Raw genomic sequence first — 14,679 nt, forward strand, 5'->3', positions numbered from 1 at the left:
TTATTAGCTTTTTTTTTTTTTTTTTTGCATTTACTTGGTGGTTGTTAAGGCACATTGAAAACTGGGTAGCATTTTTGTAGTTATTGCACCTACAAACTATTTTTGGCTTCACCTCCTTCTCTTTCATCCTGACAGCTGAAGTTCCATATCATCCACTCCCACTGTGTCCAACTGGCACCCACATATTGGTGTTTTTGTGCTTTCTTCGGGCATTGTTAACATCACATAATGGATAAAACCTCCAAACCTCAGTCAGCTGAGCCCCAAGAAGATTCAAGAGGCTGACTAGCTTTATAAAATGATGATGATGATAATGATGATGAGAATAATAAGATCAACAACAACAACAACAACAATAATAACAATAATAATACTTTCTCATGTAAATAAATATTGATTATTTGCACTGCTGATAAATTACAGTAGTGACTGAACCTATAGCCATGGCATAAAAGCTTTTATATTATTTTAACTTTAATCAGGTCAAATCAAATTTTATGTAAATTTCTTGTACCACTGGGTACATAGAAAAAATAAAATTAGAAAGAATTAAAATAATTAAAATCAGTGCAACAAAGTTAAAAAAAAAAAAAAAGAAGAAGAAGAAAGAAATTAAGAGGCACAGGGAGATTGAAAGAGATTAAAAAACAAACAGTGGTACTAAACAGGGGCTTCATCTTACTCAAGAAATATCATCTGTCTCATGTTACTATTATTATTACTTTTATTATTATTATTGTTATGAAATAAAATGGCAGAAAAACAACCGAAGCTAATTGCAAAAGACAATATGATTGCTAATCCTCTCATAGTGTTTTAAATGAATGTAGGTGTTGATGGATGTAGCCAGCAATATGTAAACACATGAGGAGTGCCTTCACGTTTGACTTGCCTTACCCTTTAACATGCTAATCAGTGGTGTTTTATGTAGGTATGAGGTTTTATGTAATGTGACATTGCAGACATGTAGACCGAATGACGAGTTTTGGACTTTGAACAAAACCACACTCCTCGTCTCGGGGGTAGCCGCACATTGTTCCTCTTCTAATGCAGAGGAAGTGCAAGTTTGGCACACTAAACTTTGGGAATGGTGTCACAAACACTCCTCATATTTCAACTCCGTTGGCAAAGCTCATCTAAATATCTATTTTGTATTTTTGTTCACCTGTCACAATGTCAGCCACGTCAGCTTTTCTCATATGTGGCTCATCCTGCTGTCAGCAGGCTGTAAAATGGTAAGAATTAACAATAGTAACACTAACAGGCATGAAGGCAGACTGGCAGCGATGTTAGCTGGACCTTTGCAATTACCCAGCAAAATAAGAGACGCGGTGACATTCCAGCTCCGGCCATTACCATAGCTATGGTCATAATTTCCCACAGCTTTATCGCTTGTTAGATCTCTAAGTTTTCTTCTCATTTTTAGTCTTTTGAAGTACTTTCGGAAACTATTCAAGGATGAATATGCTGCGGGTGAAGTTTGCCACTAGTCACTTCTCTGGTATTCATACAAAATGTCTCCCTGTGGGATCAATAAAGAAATTTGAATGAATCTGAGAAGAAGAACAATGAGATACACACACACCCACACACACTCTGAGACAATGAGACCCGTGTCTGTAATTTATAGTAATATTAACAAAGGAAGACTGATTCATTTCTTTAATTTTTTGGAATTCAGAAAAACGACAGGGACAAAAGACAGCAGCCAGCAAAAGACAAAAATGCCAACCAATGTGAACCAACAGAAAACAAATAAATAAATAAAAATAAAAATAAAACAGGCACTTTGGTAAAAACTCAGCAGGGCAGGGTGGAAGATGAACTGGTTGGAGAGGTTGTTTGTAATGCCAGCTGCCAGTTCCCAGCAGCAGAATAGAAGTTGAAACAAATCTCAGTGGTACAAACAGTGATTTTTTTTTTTTCATCCAAATATGCAACACAAATGTATCATTTCATAGTTCAGAAAACTGCCTTCAAGAAAGGGCCAAAATGTGCCTAAAAATCAAATCAAGGGCATACAAAAATATATTTTTTATTATTAATTTATGTATTTTACCCTGAATTATACATACATACACCGATTGAGTGACAGACAGGTAAGTAGGTAGGCACAGGCAGATTGATTGACAGGTGCTATTGACAATGTCAAACTAATCACTGTGATTGACAGGAGCAGTGGGTGTTAGATTCACCTGCAGGATGGATGGATGGAGGCCAGACAGCTACAGGCAGACTGACAAACAAACTGACCTAGATTCAAGGGGAGAAACTGCGAGAGCGGAGGGGGGGAAAAAAGGGGACAGACAGAAAGAGAAACAGATAGATCACGGCTCCACCTCTGCTCTGTTGTCCCTCGGTGTGAAGGATCATTTGCAGTCGTCATCTCGACTGATGCCCTCCATCCTGTCAGGGGGCCTCAGCCGCCATGAACCATAAAACTACCAGAGGAGCCGCTCACACACCGGCCTGCCTGCCTGTCATAATGACGGCTGCTGCAAATGAATTTTTGACTGTGAACCAGGTTTCTCAATGTCCTGAATAGTTTTTGCATCACCATATTAACTGTTATTTTGAAAGGACTATACCAGTGATTTTGCATGTTTAGCCTAATATCTACAAAATGTATATTCTTCAGTATCATTTTTCCTCCCTTTTAGCCAGTCATTGGTTTCCACTGATTCCACTATGATATGAAAATGAACTTTCAGAGACTTCAAACTTTCTTCACAGCAGTATTCCAGCAGCGTAATGAAGTCGTCCCCATTAGTTTTCCTAAAAGCAGCAGCACTGTTGTGTTGCGGTGCCTTAAAATTAGTGATACAGTCCCTCCCTCAGAAAGTAGTCCACAGGGAAACATTTGTTTTGCGCAGCTAATTATCATTTCTGTGGTTTATGAATGTTTCTGACTTTGTTAGCAGCAGAAGCAGAACAATATAAGGTGGCTGTTTCAACCAAAAAGTCAAATTTAAAAATGGAAAGATTTAGATTAGATAATGATTTACAGCATGATTTGTTGCAGTGTAAAATGTGGGAAAATTTTAGTAAAGGGTCCAAACCTTTAAAATCACTGGTGTGACCCTACAGTTTGTTTGTTTTCTGGTCTCTATTTGTAAGAGATGTCAGTGGGACGATCTGATTAAATAAGAGATGAATCAATGTGAGAAACAGATTTTAAGCCCTGCAGAATCTGATGATGGGAAATACTGGATTATGATATTTCAGATATTTGCAGTTTCTGGCTTTTTTGTAATCATAAGAAAAACATTATTAAAGTACAGGTTACACACCTTCATTAAACTAATTCTGGCTTCAGGTTTGAATCTCGTGAGGACTGTCTGAATCATGAATGATACCTTATAGAATGATACAAGAATGATACATTATATCAGTACTGAACAGTCTTTGGCAACACTAATGCACTGTAGATTTGGGAGTCATAGAAACTGTTGTATTTTTGAGCATGTCTATTAAGCCTATATGCATAAAGATTTTTGGAATGGCAGGACTTGACTAAAAAATTTTGCTTAATATGTGGAATGTTCTTTAATCCAAATTAGTGTGCTTCATTGTAAGTATTCACAAATTAAGCAAATCATCTACAGGCACCTCAAAGATTAAAAGGGAAATTAGTTGCAATTTCTGGCTTCAGTCAGATTTGGCCACCCCAAAAAAAGTGGGATTTGGGCCAGAGTCATGCTGTATAGTGAGCCTCGCTGAATTAAATAGACAGGAACAATGTAATTACTCTGCCACATTATCTACTTGTCATGGCGGAGATAGTGCATTTTCGAGAGATTGGAACAGACAGAGCTCTCCCTCTCTATCTCTGCTGTTTTTCTCCTTCTTCCTCTTCTTACCCTGACACCCATTCCCTTTCTCCCTCCTGTCTCTCTGTTTTATGTGTGACATTTAGGAGTCAGGAAGGGACTTGGCAGGAGGGGGGGTAATGAATCTATGGGGATTTGCTTGTCATATGATGGCACGTGGAGTGGAGTCTAACAACTACAGATGCATAATGCTGGTTTTCACCAATAGAGAGCACCCAACTTAATACCAAATAGCATGCATAAAACAGCAAATGCCTGTCATCTGTTGTGGCTCTGCAGTTGTGTGATGCAGACCACCATGGAGATCCACTGGAGAACTGGCTGCATGCAAATAATATTTAAATTGGATTTATAAAAACCAAGCTAGGATTCCTGAAAACAATGGTGTGGGTGTAGGTCTATTCAGTTGGGATGTAACAATTCGTTGAAACGATTGGCTAAAAGAAAATGATTGATCAAAGCACATTATCTCGATTCAGGCCAACATTTCATTCAATCAGTTTATTCTTGGTTCCTATGAGTGGATTTGCAACCCAGTCATCAGAATAAAATGTGGCCATTTTACATTTCTGCACACTAGGAAATATATTGAAATGTCAACAATCCTGAACCAAAAATATGTTGCTCATCAACATTTAGACTTATAGCCTGCATCAATGACGCATGACTATTAAGACGCTAGCTAATGTACCAGTCAATCAAAACTACTTGGCTATGGTAAGGAAAAAGGTCATGGTTGAGGTTAGGAAAATGTCATGGTTAATTTTGTAAAACATTAGCTAACCTTTGCTAATAATAACTAGCTAATGTTTGCTAAAAACAAGCATGGCTCTCACTGGAGTCAAATCCCAATCTGCAGAATATCCTAACTGTGCCATCTGCCTCTCCACAGACCTCCTCATGTGGTGTTTCTCGCTGTGTCACCAAAGTTGAAAACTATCATGTCAATGTATCCTTGGCTTGCAGAAATATTGTGCTGGGGCTTGTCAGTGCTGCTGCTCAAACCCAGAGAACTTTATTGTAAATTCTTGTGGAAACCCCAAGGTTTTCAAAGACACCAAGAATGTGTTCCTGAATTACAAGGAAATGAGTAAAAACATATCGATAGTTTTTATTTGATGCACTGCTGCAGCCATAAAGGAAGTGTGATGTAGCTTCAAGTGAAATCTTTTTTCTGCTTAAGGGGGAGTTAATAGTAAGGCAAAGGTCAGGTCAAAAGGTTATTCAGCTGAACTGATTGATCGAACTGTGGTTAATATAATATATATAAAATTATATAATCAAATCACATCACATCAGATCAAAATCTATCATCAAACTGACCTCCTCTGATGATAAAACTTGCCATTGATTGTTGATCTTTGGATGGGGCTCCACCTTCAACTTTGCGTTCACTCTTTAACAGGGGTTCCATGCTTTTCCACTTTTTCACAGGGGTTCCAACTTGTTGTAGTAGTCTTTTCTTTTATTTGAGCAGTAGCAACTAGCCAACATAGTGGCAAATGCTATACTTGCCTCATTTGGAAAGGAGCTAAACTGAACATGCCAAATGCGCCCAGTGCGAGAACACAAGCTCTCACATTACTGGTGCCAGTAAAAACAAGGGAATTTAAGAGAGGATGGTTTGATTCAATTCATATTCAGTAATTTGAAAATAATGACCCATCCCTAAACTGTATCCGCCTTCCGCCATTTCCTTGAGATGTCTCTTGGACAGAATTTAGAGCAAGCATATATGGGTCCCGCAGATGAAAGTGCATGTCAAAGAAGAAATTGCCATACAGTCCCAAGAACTGTCCATAGAATTCAGAAACAGAATACTGAGAGGGAGTGGACCCTCAGACAGGAGGTTTACAGGGGCACAGTAAGCTCTGTCATTAGGACATGAAAAAATATATATAACCAGACAGTTCTTGCACTGGTCATTTGACCAAACTCAGCAACTTAGCAAGAGCGACCTTGAGGTGACCAAGAAGCTAAGGATCAGTCTGAGAGCTGCATCGTCGCCTGGCTGCAATGGGATATATTACTGGAAGGACAAGAGTCAATGGAGCACTTCACAAATCTGGGCTGTACAGCATAGCAGCCATAAGGAAGGGGAAAAGCACTGAAAGACTCTGAGAGCATGAGCTCAATTATTCTGTGGTCTGATGAAACAAAAACTGACCTCTTCAGCAGCTTTGTGTGTTGTGTCTGAAAAAACTGGGCAGAGCTGATCATCCATCTAACAGTAACCCTACCGTGAAGGCCGATGGTGGCAGCTTCATGCTGTGGGCAGGGGGGCTTTTTAGCAGCAGGGAATGAGAGACTTGTAAGGATAGAGGAACAATGAATGGAGACAAATACAGGGAAATTCTTGAGGTCACCCTGATTCAGAGCGCCAGCAACATAGACTGGGGTGACGATTTCTGTTCCAACAGTACAATGACCCCAGGGATGCAGCCAAATCAGCCCCAGAATGGCTTCCATAGAATTTTAAAGGACCATGCCAGCAAATGTTTGACCCACTTACCACAATTTATCACATATTTTACATTGCAACAAACCATTTTGTATATACATTTTGTAGATATTAAGCTAAAAATGCCCAGGCTTTTTGAAGTCTTTGAGAGGCCATGCAAAGTTCAGACATAAATTCCATTGAAAATCAGTGAAATGGCTTGAGGATAGCTGCTCACCCCATTCCACTGCACTGATCTTGAGCTAATATTTTGGTAACACTTTACAATAAGAGTACAACAATTCACGTTAGTTAACGTTAGTTAATGGTTATTATGGCATTTACTAATGTTAATAGTATCTGCAATAACCCTTAAATAACATATAAATTAATACCTTAGCATGAACAGCATTAGTACATGATTCTTAGACATATTAGTTAATGGTTAGTTAACTTAATGTTTATTACCTGTTACTTAATGTTTATTACAGCATTAACTAACGTAATTGTTGCACTCTTATTGTAAAGTGTTACCAATATTTCCAATGAGGAATAGGAAATTCTCAAATTCTAGAGCGTGATTCAGAAAGATGAATACATTTCTGAACATACTGTACATAGTCCTATAGTGGTATTTCCAATTCCATAACAGAGGGGCCTCCCTCAAAACCCATGCTAATTTTTCCACAGTGCATCCAGTTTTTTTATGATGACAGCAGTAATTTGTTTAACAATAGCACCTTTTCATGCCTCTGGCCTGCTAATGTTAAGTAAAGTCAGCACAAGCAAATATCTTTTAACTGCAGTAAAACATTAAATTAAGGAAACACTGGCATACTTTCCACTGGGCAGTCTGGTCAGCTTTGATTGCAAGCCAACCAGGAAGCCATGGGTAATTAAGTCCTGTTGGATTCTTATTGAATGTCCCCTGAAGTTTCCTTGAAAGGCACAGGTTCATTTGCTATGCTCTCAGTGGGGAGCCAGCCATCTCATTCAAGCTGTAATCACTGATAGAAAAAAAAAGTGGTGCAGTACATGGTGAGGCAGAGAGAAACCACTGGGGAGGTGGAGGTTGTGTGGCTTTAAGCTTTAAGGGCTGATTAAAATGACAAAATGTGCCTTGATATAACATCATGTCTTTTTTTTATGTAAAACTTGGGCAGGGCTCATTTGACTGAGATGTTTATGTAAGTCTCACTACAGTAATTCATAAAAAAATAAACACTTGCATAAATGCATTAATATATGTTTTGTAATAATTATTATAAATTATAATACATAATTTTCTTGCCATTTATTATTTATTTATTATTTGCTAGCATTGCGCTGCTGCACAATTCATTAAAAAAATAATTAAATAAGTTCATATGTGAATGAAATTTTGAATGAGTATCTTTTTAAATCTTTAAAAAAATGAAGGCAAATATGTTATGTACATTATTAAATTATTGCTTAGCCTATACAGTGACATAGTCCACTATATACACACACAGTATATGTATGTATGTATATATATATATATATGTGTGTGTGTGTGTGTGTGTGTGTGTGTATACACATATAGATAGATAGATAGATAGATAGATAGATAGATAGATACACATCTATATTATATGCCACCAGTTATCACCTCATAGCCTCACTTCTAGAGAAAATTCTCTTAAATTTCCATAATTTTATAACCATCGTTTTCACAGCACCTTGTAATTATGACCTCATTATAAACACTGGGCTGTGTAACAGTGACGGTAACAGTCCTGTTACTCATAAATATTTGGAATCAAATGTAGAGATCATTTTATACCATTTAGCCCCACTGATCACCATATATTAGACTTTGTTTAGCAAGTGCTCAGCACTGCCCCTGATGGCCAAAAGACTGTACTGTATTTTTTTTTCTGTCTTGATGCAGCCAGTGACCGTGGTTCAGCTTTCTCTCTCTACTGCTTTTGATTTGAACTGTGAGTCACGAGGGCGAGACAGAGATGAAGGAGAGAAGAAGCTTGTAAACTCTGAGGTAACTGAGAAACTGTGCAGAAGAAAGCGCAAATCAGTGTGAGGGGAGGAGGTGCCACTACTGACATTTAGTTAATTACATGCATTTTCACCACAGAGTACAAACTGCAACTGAACTCAAGTGACAACATGTGGAAATAGTGAATTTGAACTCCATCTCACTGGAAGAAGGCAACACATTACCTGAGATATCATATCTCTCATTTAAGTTATGAAGAAGAAATTGTTCATAAACTTTTGTTCTTGTGGCATCTTCTTGTCATTTAAGTGTCACATCATTAATTCTGACCTCTCTCTCTCTCTCTCTCTCTCTCTCTCTCTCTCTCTCTCTCTCTCTCTCTCTCTCTCTCTCTCTCTCTCTCTCTCTCTATGTCATGAGTTATGAAAAATACTTAAGTTTAAAAATCCAAATCGTAAATGCGCCTACAATTCCATCACCAATAAATTGTGGACTTCTTAATTATTCTTTAATTGTTGCAGTTTTTCAGACTATCGCACAGAGACGGGGCAGAAACACTGACAACACCAGCCGACCTGAGCTGACCCTTCACTTTCTCTCATTCCCCGACTCTTTCCCTCTTTCTAAACCTCTTCTCCCTCCTTTTCTCCCTGTTATTTTAAGCTCTATTCTATTCTATTCAATTCTACCTCCAAACATTACCTCAGCCCACCCCCGTCTGAATGTATGTGACTTGTTTAAATAGCTTGTCCTCTCCTTTGTTCTGTCCAAGGTTGTGAGATAAGGTACAACATTACTAATCAATGCCCTGAGAAGGCGAGCTGCTGTTTGTGACTGAACATGGTGTTAAACATTACAACTCAGTGTGTCAGTGCCGTGCACACAAATTACAGCTGTTATTTCCTTGAAAAAAAAGGTGCTAAACTTGGAAACAGATTCACAGGTAAAATACAACTTTATTTCTCAGTGCGGAAAAAAACAAAAAAAAAACAAACAAACAAAAAAAAAAACAAGCAATGACTTTTGTATTTTATGGCCGTAAAGCATTTGTTGACCATCTTATTATCATAATATGAAAAACTGAACCACACCAAAATTAATCCACATCATAGAAACTGAGCAAATTCACAAATTCACTTGATTTCTTAATTTGAAAAGCATCGGGGATGAAAAGCAGGGAGCAAATTAGCAAGAAATGTCCTGAAACTTATTGAAAATGAGCAAGGAATTAACTAAAACTCATACACACACACACCCATACACACACACACACACACACACACACAGAGAGAGAGAGAGAGAGAGAGAGAGAGAGAGAGATCACAAAATACAAGAAGAAGCAAAAAATTACATTTTGAGAAAATTTGTTAAACATTTCTGGGAAGAGAAAAAAGTAAAAACAAAAAAATACAAGAAACAAACAAAAATAAAACAAAACCATTCAAAATGATATAAATATATCTTCAATTCCAAGATCCATTTCCAATATCACCATAAAAATACCCCGTATTTTCTAAAATAAAATCACAAAAAAGAAAGAAATAAATAAAGACAGAATGAAGACGTCTGTACAGGAGCATGTGTCTTCACGAGCGGAGCGTGTGGAAGGAAGCTGAGGAGTGGCTGCAGCGGTTTGTTGAGCCAGAGTTTGAACCAAATGCAAAAGCGCATACAGTTGAAGACGTCTTAACAACGTCCAGAACTGTGTGGAAAGTGCAGCAGAATGATGAAATCAAGGCTACGTGGTTTATACTGGCAGAGGAGAGGGTGAGCTCCTTACAGAAGTCACAAATGGCCATTTGTACGTTGGGAGGTCAGGTCCATGTCCTCGTGCTACAAATGGACAGCCATGGATTTGGAAACCTGCAAATTACAAATCCATGTGTAACCCTGGTTACGATATAGTAATAGAACACAGGTAAGTAACAATCAATAACAATAGCTGGACCAGTATCAGAAGACACTAAGTTGTTAAGAGCCAGGAAATTGAACATCAAATGACACCAACACTTATGGTTTGTGTTTTTTGTATGGCCACATTATATTGCAAATTTAAAGCACAGTAAAAAATTTACAACAATTATGTAAACAATGAATGAAAAATAATAAATTAAAATAATAAAGCCGGCAAAATGAAAACCCAAATTCAACCTTTCTTGCGTTGGGGCCCTTTTTAAAGTCAGTGTCTGTGTTTAGTGTTTCGTTTTGTCCTACCACACAGTCCGTGAGTGAGCCCTCAAAATCAAATTCATTATTTATTGGTTCGATATTGGTTCTGAGCTGCAATGACAAAAATATTCAGTGATACTTGTTGGTTACTAGTATTAGCAAACATGAGTTAATGTTTCTTTAACCTTAACCCTGACCCTTTCTTAACCTTAACCATTATGACAAACCTTTCCTTAACCTTAACTAACCTTAACAAAAACCTTTTCCTAACCTTAACCATTACTACAAACGTTTCCCCAGTCTTAACATAATCTTTTCCTAACTTTGACCAAGTAGTAGCTTGGTAACGTTAGCTTGCCAGGGAGCTCACTTGGTGGCGTATCAGAGGGCTGGGACAAACCACCTGTGTGGGTGTATCGACTGAAGGACTTGCAGATCATTCCACATGTGAATCCTTTTGTACCACCAATAAGGTCTTTGGGGAATCCTAAACATCTCTTGTCAGAGGTAATTAGCCACATGTCCTTACAGTAAAGATGAGGCAGTGAGAGAAGTGTACTGGTGTGTGGTAGAGTTGTGCTTCAGGCTGCTTCCTGATGCCTCTTCACCTCAGTTCACACTGCACAGCTAAGTGGCATACATCTGGCTCTGTTTGCCTCCGTCCTTCCAATTTGCACACATTCACATTACCGTGCACTGTGTCAGAATGCAGAGGCAGAATAAAAAAAGTAGTGTGAAACTTATTGTTAAAACTGTGTAAAGATAGGTACAAACAGTGATGTCACTAGTCTTAGACTGGGGGGATTTTATCAACCACCCAACGGAGAAACGTTTTCCCACACACTGACAGACAGAGAGTCCTCTGGTGTTAATGTACTCTGCTGGTAGAAACAGGCTAATCACAGGATGCCTTGATTCAAATCAGGCTGCCACCTGTGCTTACACACACACACACACACACACAAATACACTGGCTACACAAATACAGATTGACACTATGCCCTTCCAGTATGAGGAGTTTGAAGACATCAGTGTTAACTTTTTGTTTTTAACCCTTTCAAACCAGAGCAAGTTCACTTGATTTCCTTTAGGAAGAAATGACCCAGAAATTTCCAATTAATATGAATATACAAGAAAATTACAAAAGACATACCCTTAAAAAAAAAAAGAAAGAAAGAAAACTCCCAAAATAATCAAAAATAAAATGTGTGGACCATTTATTTGTATTTTTTTGTTACTTGTCCAGTCCTTGTATTGGCCAACCCTGAGAGGGTGAAGTTTGATTCACAGAGAAAGTAAATGGAGGTGAAAAGCTATATTATGGCAAACATGAAGACTTTGACAAGGCTTTTAAAAGACTGAAGTCTGACAGCATCTCACATCTAAAGACAATGTGTCATCAGTCACTGAGTTTTTAGTCACAGACTAAAAACTACCAGATTTTGCAAAGACTGGGGATCTTGCAGGGTCAAATTTGCATGACTAAAACTAGACTCCTTTTGAGACAGTCTGATGAATATTATAGGAATATTATAGTGATATTTCTTCAGGTAATCCATAAGGGGTTAATCATGAGTAATAATATGTGTGTGTGTGTGTGCCGATCTGGGTTACCTTGACTACTGGTGTGTGAAGGTATGGAGTCTAAAAACAATCCTGGTCATTATGGGATGTAGCTGCATAACATGACAGCCGGAGGATGGTGGGAGCCTCCTGCAACGTTACACACACTCAAACACACACAAGAGACTTGTTCACCGAGACCTTTTCACATTCTTGTACCTCCTTGTCTTCCTGTTTGATGCTGGAGAGAGCACTGCTATTGGTTGATGACAATGTCCATGAGCCAAGACTTATGATATTATTAAACATGTTTGATTTCATCCAAACCTCAAGACAAGATGACTTTTATAGGCACCTTACACCAAACATGTTAACTTTCTTTTCAGATTCTGTGTCAACATTGGAAATTTGTGTGCATCAGTGAAACTGTTGGGGAGGGGGATTCAGGAAGGCTGAGTGTCAGCGTGCACTAATAGGGACACACAGACAGGATGCGAGAGGCAGGAAGAGGAAGCTGTAATGTTGGAAGATGATTGGCTGGGGGAGGACAGAGAGCAGGAGGATGGACGCAGACCCAGATGGTTTTGCCTGATAGGAGGGTATCCTCTCCTCTTCCTATGTACATCTTCTAATACTTAATCATCATCATCATCATCATCATCATCATCAGTGTCTACGTTTATAAAGCACTTTGTTTAAAAGCAGTGTTTTACATGAAGGCATACAAACAAGATCACAATAATGCATAATGATATGAAAAAGAAAACTATCAAGAGAAAAATCAATGAAATTAGATCAAAACAACACAAGATTAAAAGTGAGCATGATCATAAGAAATTAGATAAAGCGTGTCTACATTAAAGGGGTTTAAAAGCTGATATTGAATGTACAGCCAAAGTCCCTGAGGCAGTCCCACAGGTAAGACAGTATAATATCCAAAGCTGATAGGATAGTGCAATCACCATCCAGACTGAGAACAGTGACAATCAGTGTAAAATCTTACAATTATGCAACAGGGTTTATGGAAAACACAGTCATTTTGTTTTCAATTTGTGAAACACAACTGCTGTGAGAGAGAGGCTTCCAATTACCTCCATCAGGATCTTATACAATAATTATTGCAAGGGGATCATGGTTAAATGACAGTGACATATTAATGCTTAAGGATGCCACATGTAACACCTTTCAAACCCTCGCTGTACAGTTCTGAACACACGAGGAAAAATGAGTGAGTTTGACTGAGGCAGAAATAGTTCAGCTGTTCCTCCTTTCTTACAATTGACAGTAATGGAGTAGCCTACAGATGGAGGATCTGAATACAGCTTTCAGCAAATCAGATTTTGCGTTTTCTAAATCAGTAAATGATAAATAAGGTAAGGATAAATGAGAGGTATAAGGTCTTCACCCCGTACAACTGTATCCAGGGTGATTTCAGCAAATCTCATTATCCACTGAGAATGTAGCACTGTAAAAGTTGACAGGAGAGGAAGAGGACACAGGAAGGAGAGGAAAAAAATAATACATGTCAGCCAAAATAACTTAAAGGGATAGTTCACACATTTTGAAAAATGATATTGTGTCACTCTCCCCAGCTGTTCTATAGGACAGCAGTGGTGGCTCTATCTTGCTCTCAATGTTACTGAGTGCTGGATACTGGCTGGATGCTCCAAATGCTAACTGTTAGCCTCCTGCCACTGAGGTGGACTTCCCCCCAGCTAACACTCTTAAAAATGACAAAGTTTGAGTTTAATGATGTGCAGCAGAATTTTTACAGCCTGAAATGGCATCAGAAATAGTAGACCTTTTTTCTTGTGTGGTCTAAGCTCTCTGTGCTGGTCCTGTGCTGGCTGGCAGGAGCCTGAAAAGTTTGTGAAATGTGTGACAGAGGGGAGCGAACGTTACATGACATGACGTCCCAGCTATCATTTCATACTGCATAATAGTTGTTATTTTTGTCCTTAAACATGTGTACATGTTTTTGATGAAGAAAACAAATGATAGCAAATTCAAGCAATCTACTTTTGTCTTCGTGGTGGCTACTATTCTTCTAGCGTGGAGCGATACAGGAAGTGCAGAAGTTACTGGATCCTGATAACCGGAAAAACAGAAACAGTAATTTGACAAAACTATTGTCTGCATGCACTCAGTACACAGATGTTCATTTGAGTTTCAGAAATAGACACTTGTAAAGTGATGTTAAACCTTATTTGAGGGGACTGAGGTAGTTATTTTTAAGAATGTTAGCTGGGGGGAAGTCTACCTCAATGGCAGGAGGCTAACAGTTAGCATTTGGAGCACCCAGCCAGTATCCAGCACTCAGTAACAATGAGAGGAAGAGAGCACCACTACTGTCCTACAGAACAGCTGGCAAAGAGGTGGTGGGGTGGGGAATTAATTTCAAAATGGGTAACAGTCCCTTTAAAGTTTAATAAGGGTAAGCATCATGAGGGGAGACCTGTGACTTTAATTTGGCAGACTATTTGCTTTGGAGAAATTAAAGACATTGCGGATTCAGAGTTAAATGTCCAACTCTCTAAATAATAATTAATTCAGCGGATGTCCGCAGGTAATTTTAATCTTGTGTGAGTAAGACATTAAGCCTTTATATTACAGTTTGGTTTTGGAAACAGTCCAACAAGAGCAGGCGTGCTGGCTGTGTCAGAGTGACTGGTGAGTGAGTCAGTCTCAGGTCACAGGAATTT

The sequence above is a fragment of the Myripristis murdjan genome, chromosome 17, assembly GCF_902150065.1.
Source record: "Myripristis murdjan chromosome 17, fMyrMur1.1, whole genome shotgun sequence".
Taxonomy (NCBI): Eukaryota; Metazoa; Chordata; class Actinopteri; order Holocentriformes; family Holocentridae; genus Myripristis; species Myripristis murdjan.